The 12,636-nt window shown below is 44.9% G+C and overlaps 1 long non-coding RNA gene across 1 annotated transcript in view; it reads left to right on the top strand.

Moving 5' to 3' along the window:
- LOC132439476 (uncharacterized) overlaps positions 1–12,636 on the top strand; it is a 418,411-nt gene that overhangs the window by 404,601 nt on the left and 1,174 nt on the right. The gene's annotated exons all lie outside the window — the stretch shown is intronic.

Genomic DNA, 12,636 nt, shown 5'->3' with positions numbered 1-12,636 from the left:
TGTCACCCCTTCTGTTTCCTAAAACTCAAAATGGATCATGAAGAAAGAATCAGGGCGAACCACTGATTTTCTTCATAACCTTTAACTGTACATAGACTCTGTATAAGCCTTTCAGACAATTGCCTAAAGTATTTGCATTCCCTAGAAACAGACTAAAAAGAATTAATCAGCTCTGCTATAAAACCCAACACAGATGACTGCTCGTGTTGATGCAGTGGACAGGCAGTCATTGAAAAGGCTTATTTATAATACTGTCTTTTCCTATCGGTGGTATCTTGACAAGCTACCAGTGAAGCACTGCACGTTAATCTTTACAAAAGGAGGAAATAAGGAAGTCAGAACCAGGGGTCTGTGACTCTAAAGTCTATTTTTTTTCTCCACATGGCTTAGAAAGATCAGCCTTTGAACCCAAAAGATTTCAGCTCGGAAGCCAGCGTGAACCCCGCCTCTTTGTCCCGTCCCTCCCGCAGCACTGTCCCCTCCCAGGAGTACATCTTGGGCCCACTTGTTGTTTTTCCTTTTTGCTTCAGCAAAGCCTCCTTTTGCCCTTTCAGCTGAGCTGATTTGCCACATGAGAAGATAAGGAAGCCACGCACTTCTCCACCTAGGTGGTAGACAGGCTCAGGAAAGGCCAAGGCAGCGTCTGCTCAACCAAGGAGGAGCGGGTATTTGTGGCCGTTGCAGTTTTCAATCTCGGGACTCGCAAAGGTTCCTCCTCTGCCTTGAGATGCAGTGTATTCTCAGGAGGCCCACGTGTGGAATGTGGCCACCGTTAGCGTTGTGCTTATCAGCCTGGGCCAAGCTTAGGGGACCCGAGATGATCTGTGTGCTTCCGCTGTCAGAATGTAATGACTGTTCTTCCAAGTATCCTTTTGCAATCCCTGGGGCTGGGCTGAAATGCCAGCTGTGAGGTAATCCTCACCAAAAAGGGATCTGTGCAGCTTTGCATTCCCAGGCTATGAAAGGGATGCCGGAGAACTTGAAGGCCCACTTGGCTGTCCTGCTGAAGCTCTGATGAAGAGCCCACAGACACTTGGGGGCCAAGTCACAGCCCACTTCCCCATGGCCCTGGGGACCGCACTGCTGGTATTCCAGAGGAAAGCTAGGCTAGCCCTGGGAAATGTCGACTTCCTCCTGTGAGATCAAAAAAACGCCCTGCCAGGGGAACACATCCCAAGATCTTCAAGGGGAATGCACCTGAAGGACTGGGAAGGGGGAGGATTTCCAGATTATGTGCTTAGGATCCCAGAATTTAAACCTGTGCCACATATTTCAAATGTTACTTTCCTGGAATTGATTGGAAGTTTTTTGTTTGGTTGATTTGGGGGGTTTTTTTGCGGTACATGGGCCTCTCACTGTTGTGGCCTCTCCCGTTGTGGAGCACAGGCTCCGGACGCGCAGGCTCAGCGGCCATGGCTCACGGGCCCAGCTGCTCCGCGGCACGTGGGATCTTCGCGGACCGGGTCACGAACCCGTGTCCCCTGCATCGGCAGGCGGACTCTCAACCACTGCGCCACCAGGGAAGCCTTGATTGGAAGTTTTGTTTCCCAGTAACCTATCATAGAGGGCCAAGTGATAAATGTTAAATTTCAGAGTACTTGCAATTATCAGTAGTGTGTCCTTGGCCAAGTCCAAAGACACGTTGATCATTTGCTAGTAAGAGCTAACAAATGGGGCTGGACTACCAAGTTGTGATTAAACACTGCCACCTGCTTATCAGCCCTTTGAGGCTAAGGAAAATAGTTGTCCTCATTTCACCTTTCATACATTGTAATATTGCCCTGGTAGCATTTCTGAAAATGGCCATCTGTAAGTGTAAGTTCACTGCTGAGTACCTATACCTGTACCTGTGTGTGGTTCTAACTGAGCCATGGTTTCCAAGATATCCTTAGAAGCATCCTAAGTTTTGCTTCTAAGAGCACAGAGCAACCTTGCCACCTTACATATTCGGGCACAAGCATACTCAATACGTATGTGTGAATTTTGCAAACGTCTCCTCTCTTTTAAAGCAAGACGCAGTTTATGGATTTGCACTTCCCCATGATTTGACCTTGTTGGTAAAAGCCATCCTGATTGCCAAGTCTGGATAACATTTCAGGGCCTCACTGAGAATGCTCTGTCTGTGAAATGTGTGAGCGGACCGATGCTACAGTGAGGCTCTGCCTTTTGTGTTTCCCAGGTAGTCTGTGATTAGATTTATTTTAGCAATTATGATGTGGCGCTCATCTGGCACATGATAGCACGCTGACCACAGGACCTCTTGTCTTGCGCTCAGGCCCTCCAAGACCATGTGAAAATTATCTTCTTTGCCAGCCACTTTGATCTTGTCACCCTGGCACCGAGAGCTTCTGGCTGTTTCCTAAAGCCCTTCACGTTAGCCTCAGCCTCCTCACTCTGGTTGCTGCAGCTTGGCCCTCCCCTAACCACAGCTTTTCCCCTGATCTCCTGTCACCTCCTTTGCTTCAGCCAAAGAAAGCTATTCTCAGATTCTTTTGACACAATCTGACATTCTTGATACCTTGAGTTCACTAGCACAGTTTACCGCAATAGAACGAGGATACATAAACCAAAGTCTATAAGGCATGTGTTAGTTCCGTTGGCTTCCTAACCTTTAGAAGTTAGGAAAGGAGTCGAGAGAATGAGATCTGCATGTTGATTCATGCTTTGCATCTTTTCCATGGTTATCAGGCATTTAATGTCAGAGTCCTTCAGGAGAAATTTCAAGAGGGAGAAGGAACTGTTCCGTGTTATTTTAATCACAGTTTAAGGATGTTTTAAACCCAATTTAAAAACATGATAAAAGAAACAGAATTTATAGCATCAAAAAGTATCACAGGTGGGGAGGCAACCAAAATGAATAGAAGGTAAAGCTATTCAGTGACCAACGGATAAATTTTGCAAGTGAGCAGCATGAAATGAAGTACAAGGCACAGAATGTGGATTAAATGACTTTTTTTTTTTTTTTTTTTTTTTTGCGGTACGCGGGCCTCTCACGGCTGCGGCCCCTCCCGCTGCAGAGCACAGGCTCCAGACGCGCAGGCTCAGCGGCCATGGCTCACGGGCCCAGCCGCTCTGCGGCATGTGGGATCTTCCCAGACCGGGGCACAAACCCACGTCCCCTGCATCGGCAGGCGGACTCTCAACCACTGCGCCACCAGGGAAGCCCCTAAATGACTTTTTAAGCCACCTTCATTTATACATTCATTCACTCATTTGATAAAATATATCAAGAGCCTGACATGTGTCAGGTGGAATCCAAAAAATAAAAAATATTGTCTCTACCCTGCAAAACTAGCAACACAAGTTACAGTTATAGGAAAGCGAGACATATAAGATACAGTGGGGATAGAAATTATAGTGGGTTCCCCATGTAAGCCCTTTAAGCCTACTTATTTTAAATACTATTTTAAAATTCATGATTTATACTAAGAAAATTTATGGACAAGTTTTATAATAATACTAGTCTCTTTGTAGTTGTATCTATTTACTCTTTTTTCAGTCCATTTCTTAGACCTTTGGATATCAGTCGTGTAGAGAGTACATCTAGGATTCTTGTGTGAACCTGAAACCATGGCTACCAACTCAGCAGCAGAGATCCTGGGATCAACACCAGAAGCAAAGCTTGGTTTCATTTCAATCATGCATGAACTGGCTGATTGCCACCATCCTGGGAAGGATTTTTGTCCCCTTGGAGTCTTTTGCTATAATCTAGTATCTGGTAGAAAACATCACTTCTCTTAGAGGAAAAATGATCTGGTCCCGCCATTATGATGACTCTCCAGCAGTGAGATGGGAGGTCCTATCCAGTGGTGTTGGTGACTGCTGAGCAACAGAGCCTGGGTCTCATTGAGGCATTCCCAGAACTGATGGTGAAACTTGGGGGAATTCCCTTAACCACTTGTTTGAATCTCCCCTACCAAATGGAGAATATTCCCATAAACATGTATGTGCTTACTTATAAGATGTACATGGTAGGGCTTCCCAGAAACTATAGAATATGTTGTTAAACATTTCACATGCATCAAGTCCTTTTGCATTTCCCACCTATGTGACCTTGGGGACTTAACTGCTATGCTGTGATTACTTCATTTGGTTGGGATTTCTCAGTGCCTTCCCCTCCATTTGGAATAAGTCTGGGAAGTAGGAGATAAGCTGTTTGCTGAAGCAGTTGAGAAACTGAATATTTGCCAAAATTAGTTCATGGAGAAAAGTTTGTTTGATCAAACAAGTGTCTGAAATTCTGGTTAGTCTAAGTTAGATTTTTTTCTCACACCTTCCACCCCACCTTTTTAAGTGTAGGTTGTACTTAGGACCGTTAGTATACTGATATGTATTGTGAATCTCTGAACTGGAGAATATAGTGGGCATCCTTTGCTAAATTCATTTTTTAATTGAAGTGTAGTTGATTTACAATGTCGTGTTTCAGGTGTACAGCACAGTGATTTGGATATATATATACACTACCCCTCTTTCCTCTTTGGTAACCATATGTTTGTTTTCTATGTCTGTGGATCTGTTTCAGTTTTGTAAGTTCATTTGTATCATTTTTTTTAGATTCCATATGTAAGCGATATCATATGATATTTGTCTTTCTCTATCTGGCTTATTTCACTTAGTATGATAATCTCCAGGTACAGCCATGTTGCTGCAAATGGCATTATTTCATTCTTTTTTATGGCTGCGTAATAATTTTTAAACTTGTATGGAAACACAAAAGACCTCGAATAGCCAAAGCAGTCTTGAGAAAGAAAAAAAATGGAGCTGGAGGAATCAGGCTCCCTGGCTGCAGACTATACTGCAAAGCTCAGTAATCAAGACAGTATGGTACTGGCACAGAAACAGACATACAGATCAATGGAACAGGATGGAAAGCCCAGAGATACACCCACACACCCATGGTCAATTAATCCATGACAGAGGAGTCAAGAATGTACAATGGAGGAAAGACAGTCTGCAATAAATGGTGCTGGGAAAGCTAAATTCATGTTTTTAAAGAAAATTTCATGGGACTAGTTTTCTGCAGAAGCTTCTTTAGGAAGTAGTGGAGTAACAGACCAATGTATCTCCTTCTAAAACCTGCCCTCTTTCTACTGTGAAGTAAAGGCAACTTTCACACATAGAGTTGTAGGAAGGCCTTCCCAGTGACAGAGTTCTTTGCTTTTATTCACACCCAACTTCACAATAATCCTGTGAAAGTTATTAACTTCCCTTAGAAGAAAAATGGATGAAATAATCTCAAAAGGCCAATCTGAGATTTTTTTTTCGCTGTTTAAATCCAAATTTAAATGAAAGATTATAATCACTTTAGGTGCTCATGGTCTAGAAGATTATAGATTATATTATAGATTATAGATTATATTATAGATTATAATCACTTTAGGTGCTCATGGTCTAGAAGTCCAATGGTAAATATCAAAGTGAGAATGAAGCTCAGTATGTGGTTTCTTTCTCTCTCTCGCTCTCTCACTCTTTTCTCTCTTTCTCTTTTGGATTCTCTTTCTCTCATTCTTTCATTCTCTCTCCCTTTCTCTTTCTCTCTCTCTCCCTCTCAGTGTCACAAAATGCACATGGATTATCTAAATCTTGCGCATGGGATTTAAACAAGGCACCGTAGAGTTTATCTGATGTTATTTCTCGGCAAACTCAGCCTTCCCTGCTTTACAGTGTTGGCTGCTTCTCCTCTTAGTCGCTCATAGGAGAAATAGTCTTGAGTCACATGGAGACAAATATAATGTGAATTTCAGAAGCACACAAAGCTTCCTTTCCCTCCCCCAACCCCACCCACGGGGGAATGCACCGGTTTTCCTTTCACCTGCGGTAACTACCACGTGTACCTGCTGGAACCTTCAGCATTATGGATGTCAGTGAAATTGCCTGTAATGTTGATTTGTCTGTCATCCCAGGGATGAGGCACGCTGATGAGTGGCTGAGCTCGGGAAAGAGAGGGTCGACAGAAGGCAGCACGCAGAAGTGCTGTAAATGAGGCATTGTGTTTCAGCACAGCAAGTGGTTTCTGAGTGTGACTGAGTCGGCCTCAGAGATAGGAACAGGATTTGGGCTCCTCCTGATTCTTTTCTTTTTATTATTATTTTATTTTATTGAAGTATAGTTGATTTACAATGTTGTGTTCATTTCTGCTGTGATTCAGTTATACGTATATATGTATGCTTTTTCATATTCTTTTCCATTATGGTTTATCACAGGATATTAAATGTAGTTCCCTGTGCTATACAGTAGGATCTTGTTGTTTATCCATTCTATATATAACAGTTTGTATCTGCTGATCCCAACCTCCCAATCCATCCTCCCCCCAACCCCCTCCCCCTTGGCAACCACAAGTCTGTTCTCTATGTCTGTGAGTCTGTTTCTGTTTCACAGATAAGTTCATTTGTCATATTTTAGATTCCACATATAAGTGATATCGTATGGTATTTGTCTCTCTCTTTCTGACTTATTGATAGTTCACTCAGTATGATCATGTCTAGGTCCATCCACGTTGCTACAAATAGTATGACTTCATTCTTTTTTATGGCCGAGTAGTATTCCATTGTATGTATTTACCACATCTTCTTTTTTTTAAATTTTATTTATTTTTGGCTGCATTGGGTCTTTGTTGCTGCACGCGGGCTTTCTCTAGTTGCAGCGAGCGGGGGCTACTCTTTGTTGCGGTGTGCGGGCTTCTCATTGCGGTGGCTTCTTCCGTTGCGGATCACAAACTCTAGGCGTGGGACTTCAGTAGTTGTGGCTCATGGGCTTAGTTGCTCTGTGGCATGTGGGATCTTCCCAGACCAGGGCTCGAACCCGTGTCCCCAGTATTGGCAGTTGGATTCTTAACCACTGTGCCACCAGGGAAGTCCCTACCACATCTTCTTTATCTCTTCATCTGTCGAACATTTAGGTTGCTTTCATGTCTTGGCTATTGTAAATAGAGCTGCTGTGAACACAGGGGTTCATGTATCTTTTCAAATTACAATTTTGTCCAGATCTATGCCCAGAAGTGGGATTGCTGGATCATATGGCAACTCTGTTTTTAGTTTTTTGAACCTCCTGATCCTTCATGTTACTGTATACTTGCTTTTCTTTCGCTTTCCTCTGGCAAACCACCCATCGATCCCTTTTATACATTTTAGCACCTCATCATGTTATCAGAAGGCAGAGGTAAAGTCAATTTTGCCAATCGAAGGCCACAGAAAAGGGTTCATGAATAAAATTGAAAGTAGCTGTGTTGATTTATGTATACCCTCCTCTGTACTGTCATCGCAAATCAGAGCGTACTCATTTTCAGGACTCTCCCAGGCAAGGGAATATGTGACTTTGAACTACATTTCAACTCTCTTCACTTTGTTTTGTGGAAATTTTTTCTTCCATTTCTTTTTTTTTAATTAATTAATTAATTTTTATTTTTGGCTGCATTGGGTCTTCGTTGCTGCACGCAGGCTTTCTCTAGTTGTGGCGAGCGGGGGCTACTCTTAGTTGCAGTGTGCAGGCTTCTCACTGCGGTGGCTTCTCTTGTTGCAGAGCCCGGGCTCTAGGCGTGGGGCCTTCAGTAGTTGTGGCACACGGGCTCAGTAGTTGTGGCTCACGGGCTCAGTAGTTGTGGCTCACGGGCTCTAGAGCACAGGCTCAGTAGTTATGGTGCACGGGCTTAGTTGCTCCACGTCATGTGGGATCTTCCCAGACCAGGGCTTGAACCCATGTCCCCTGCATTGGCAGGCAGATTCTTAACCTCTGTGCCAGCAGGGAAGTCCCTTTTCTTCCATTTTTAAGCAAGTTTCTTTATTTGAAAAATGAAAAGGTTTGTCTAAAACATTCTAAGAGCCCTCCTGCCTTGTTATCTGATTCCATATACTATGCATAAGTCCATATCTTCATTGAAATGGTACTTATTTCAGAACTTACAGTAATTAAGCCCAATAATATAATACAGTCTTTCTGAAAGCTTAAATCTTTCAGAAGAAGTAATTTGAAAAGGAAGGAAGTGAGCTCAAACACCCAAGTATAAAGAAGATGCCAGAATATTTGCCACCAGGTAAGTCTGGCTCAGCCTACAGGCAATTAAATCAAATGTGAAACAAAACGCTATTTGAACATTGAACAGAGGTAAATTGACTTCAGGAGGAGGAGGGAGACATTTTCATCTTGAAACCTGTATTTGATCTTGAGGCACACGTTGCCTGGGTCTCCTGCTACACCTTTGGTCCGGATTTGATGTATCTCTCAATTGCACTCTTAATTGACTCTTCTCCAGATGAATGATGTGTAGTGACAGCACTTCAGCAAACTCAATGTGGCACTTTTATCTCAATGACAAATTGGACAGTAGGTCATTACAGTTCATCAGACATCAATACATTTCATTCTGGTTGGCCTTTTTTTTTTTTCTTTTTGGCTAAGAGTCATTTAGGAAGCCAAAAGAAAGAAAGAAACAAACAAAAACAACAAAAAAGGGGCTTCCCTGTGGCGCAGTGGTTGAGAATCCGCCTGCCAGTGCAGGGGACATGGGTTCGAGCCCTGGTCCTGGAAGATCCCACGTGCTGCAGGGCAGCTAAGCCTATGCGCCCCAACTACTGAGCCTGGCGCTCTAGAGCCCACGAGCCACAACTACTGAGCCTCCGTGCCACAACTACCGAAGCCCATGCACCTAGAGCCCGTGCTCCGCAGCAAGAGAAGCCACTGCAGTGAGAAGCCTGCGCACCACAACGAAGAGTAGTCCCCACTCGCTGCAACTAGAGAAAGCCCGTGCGCAGCAACGAAGACCCAATGCAGCCGAAAATAAACCAATAAATTAATTATTAAAAAAAAAAAGAAAAGAGAAACGACAACAACAAAAAAAACAAAGCCAGGCTTCTAGTCAGCTTTCTCCCCTCAGACTCTCCTCCCAGTGTTGTATATCCAGAGGATTCACCCACCAGTTAATGCCATCTGGATGCTCTCATAGCTGGCAGAGCCACAGGGCTGCAGAGAAGCTTCTAGAAGGCAGAAAAGGCCGCACGTCAGTATGATTGATGTCTGCTTCTACCCATTCCCATGAAGCTGATTCAGGCTAAGGGAATGTATTTGCCTTGCTTCAAAGAGATGGTCTTTCCTAATACAGTCTTGCTTTACTACTCCAGCAGGAATGCTCCTTTTTTTTTTTTAATCCACATAATCCTGTTTTCCTGAGCAGAATTATTAATAACTTCCAAGAACTGCCTCACTAATCCCACGGAGAGTCTATAAGTAAGATCTATAGTGAATGACACTGTTTGAAGGAAGGCAAACTGAGACACAGGTGGAGGAAGAAAAAGAGTCAATGTCAGCCTTTTGGATACCAGGCTCAGAACTTTGCTGGCCATGCCTGCCTGCCCCTCTCCTGGTCCAGGAAGTACAGAGCAAGGTGGATTTCTTCAGGAAGTCACCGGGAGGTGGAATTTAGTGGTTAAGAACAGGGGAGTGAGTCCACCTGGGCTCAAACCTTGGCCCCTTTATTGGCTGTGTGACCTGAGAAACTACATCCAGCCTCTCTGTGCCTCACTTTCTTTATCTATAAACTTAGGGATATTAGTACTGGTTTCAAAAAGCACTTGTGAGGATAGATGAGCTGATGTATGCCAAAAGCTTTGCAGAATACTTGGACATAGAGAGTTCGCTGCACTCGTGACCCTCTCTAGGGAGCCAGGAATGCCCATCCCGGAAGCTCCCTGTTCAATCCTGAAGACCTACTTAAATGCAGGCTAGCTCTTCGTTCAAGGTCTCCTTCCCTGAGTCTTTGCACAACCGCCTTTATCTCCTTACCTTCCCCTTCCTAACAGGGGTTTCTCAGTCAGTTTGATGTGAGTCATATTCTCTAACGGTCCCCTCCCCAGAACTGCCGAAATTTTCAAGATAGGACACAGCCCCACTGAAATCGTCATGGGCCAGAGCTCCCCCTGGGTCCTTGGGACCACCTAGAGTCTTTCAAACTTTCCCCCAGCTCTTCCCAGCTGATGCCTCCCCCCTAACACATAAGCACTCACATGCACAACCTCCAGCCTCACCCCCGACAAACCCACTACTCCACCCACTGGCTTCCACAAGCTTGCACCAATTTCTCAGCTCAGATCTTTAAATCATAAAGAGATCCCTCCTCTCCGGACTCAGGGAACTGCAATTCAGTCAAAAAACGAGCTCCGCTGTTACCGTGCCCCTTCCCTGTTCAAATGTCAAGAGACACTTACTTGCCATGGAGCATTAGAGACACGGCTGTCTTTTTCTGAGCCTGTTTCTGCATGCATAAAACGGAGATAATAAAGCCTGCTTCACACAGAGGTTTTGAGAATTAAATGAATTAATAGTACCTGCGGTGTCTGCCACACTGTCTCTGTCTACTCTGATGGCCACCACAGACTGGGTGGCTTAGGCTACAGTCATGTATTCTCTCACACGTCTCAGGAGGACAAGTTCAAAATCAAGATGCCAACAGAGTTGGTCTCGGGTGAGATCTCTCTTCCTGGTTTGCAGGTGGCTACCTGCTCATTCTATCCTCACTGCTCTTTCCTCTGCGCATGCCTAGAGAGAGATCCCTTGTGTCCCTTCTGTATTAGGGGCCTACCCTTATGACCTTATCTAACTTTAATTACCTCTTTAAATGTACTGTCTCCAAATATGGTCACTTTGGGGGTTAGGGCTTCAATGTAAGAATGGGGGCGGGGGGGCAGCGTGGATACACATTTCAGCTTACAGCACACATCATAGTAATGTAACTCTCGCCCTTCCTGTGCTCCTCCCACCCCCTGGCAACCCCTTGGTTTCCAGTTATTAAATCAAATGTATGTGTCCCTCTTGTCCTAGAGTCCTGCCTCACATGTAGTCGGTTGACTGAGAGCCACAGTCCTGCGTCATGCATATGGCCAGACTCCCAATGGCCAGGGTCCTCTGTGCTCCTGAGAGCACCTCATGTTATAGGGATGTCAGTCATCCTCTCTGCCACCCACCACTTAGCGCACCTTCCTGACCGGAGCCCGTGGCCAAGCTGAGCAGCAGTGCCCCTCTGGGAGATCTGCCCTCCCTGCCCTCTAACCAGTGTCACCTGGAATAACGGAGGCTGGTGGGCACGGGTCCCACGGTTGCAGGTGTGCATCTTAGGACCCCTCTGAGAGGCATGTGGTCAGTTACTTCATCATACGCATAGGAAGGGTTTGGGTCAACACTTTCCACAGTTACATTTCTAATATTTCTAGAGATCAGCTATCATCTTGGGACCTGTGGTTCCTTCGGAGGGAGAAGAGTAGCAAACAGATAGATGTACAGTCCCTTCCTAGCTCAGCCTGCATTTGACCTCAATTTTCTACTGTTTTCTGGCCATGTTGAGAAAGATAGTTAAAGGCATCGAGCTGCATATATATGCATTTAAAGGATCAGGGAAAGTTAATTGGAAAGTTAAATGCACGTACAAAAGCCTGTAGAAAAGATAAGTGTGAAGATTAAAGTCATTAAGATGACTGTGGCAAGGATTTCTATGTGGAAATGTTCATTGAAGAAACGTGTGTGGAAAAAATCTCACTGAAGCCCTGTTACCATGAGCTCTGACATATGTCAGGCTGCTAAATCAGAATACCATCATCCTGTTAATGTGCTGTTTACAGTAAAGCTTGAAGTGCAGAGCAGGCTAGAGGTGTCTAAGAGCTGTTTTGCCCTGCCAGTCATCCTCTGGTTCTCATAAATGAAGAGGCTGTGTGACTGATCTGGGGTCCCCTACTCCCTTCTGACCCTGGTCCACACCCTTTTCACAGTTCATTTCTAGACACAGTCTCAGGGGCTTCCCCAGAGACAGCTACCTGCCCCTGTGCTCATGGGGCATCCAGGACACGGGCGAGGCTGCACCCCATGTTCATCAGGTGGGCAAGACCTCCAGGGTGTTCAGATAATCCATTTTTGAATCCCCAAGCCCAGAAGAACCAGTAGTTCTACAGCACAGTAAATAGGAAGATACCTCACAGATCTTCAAGAGAGACAGCAAAACAAGTGGCCAAAAGTTGTGCTTTTTCTGCTTTACATTTCAGGGGCAATTTTGTATTTCTTTAAACAATCTCACACTAAAGCTATAGCCAGGCTTCCCTGGTGGCGCAGTGGTTGAGAGTCCACCTGCCGATGCAGGGGACACGGGTTCGTGCCCCGGTCCGGGAAGATCCCACATGCCGCGGAGCGGCTGGGCCCGTGAGCCATGGCCGCTGAGCCTGCGCGACCGGAGCCTGTGCTCCGCAACGGGAGAGGCCACAACAGTGAGAGGCCCGTGTACCGCCAGAAAAAAAAAAAAAAAAGCTATAGCCATTTTAAAATGGCCACAGCTAGATGTGTATATTGTTCATTAGGGACTCACACAACAGAGGCATTGAATGAGATTTCTTCTCTTCTCTCCTTACATTCTCTTGCATCGTTAAACTGAAGGCAAACTAGAAACGTCATGACCCATGGTGATTTTTGTGGACTTATTTCTGTCTTCTGATGTGCCTGCAGACCATCCAAGGAGGTGAACAGCAGAAAGAGCTGCATGTTCTGACGTAATAGGTTAGGTGGTGCTCCCAAATCAGAGGAAAGCATCTGTAGTTCAGCTGTTGTTAAAATTCAAGCCGCCTTATTTACTTTATGGTGTGTCCATTGTGTAGGATAAAGTCGGCC

The sequence above is a fragment of the Delphinus delphis genome, chromosome 16 (genome assembly GCF_949987515.2).
Source record: "Delphinus delphis chromosome 16, mDelDel1.2, whole genome shotgun sequence".
NCBI lineage: Eukaryota > Metazoa > Chordata > Mammalia > Artiodactyla > Delphinidae > Delphinus > Delphinus delphis.
Note: the sequence above shows the minus strand (reverse complement) of the source record. Positions and strands in the feature narration are given on the sequence as shown.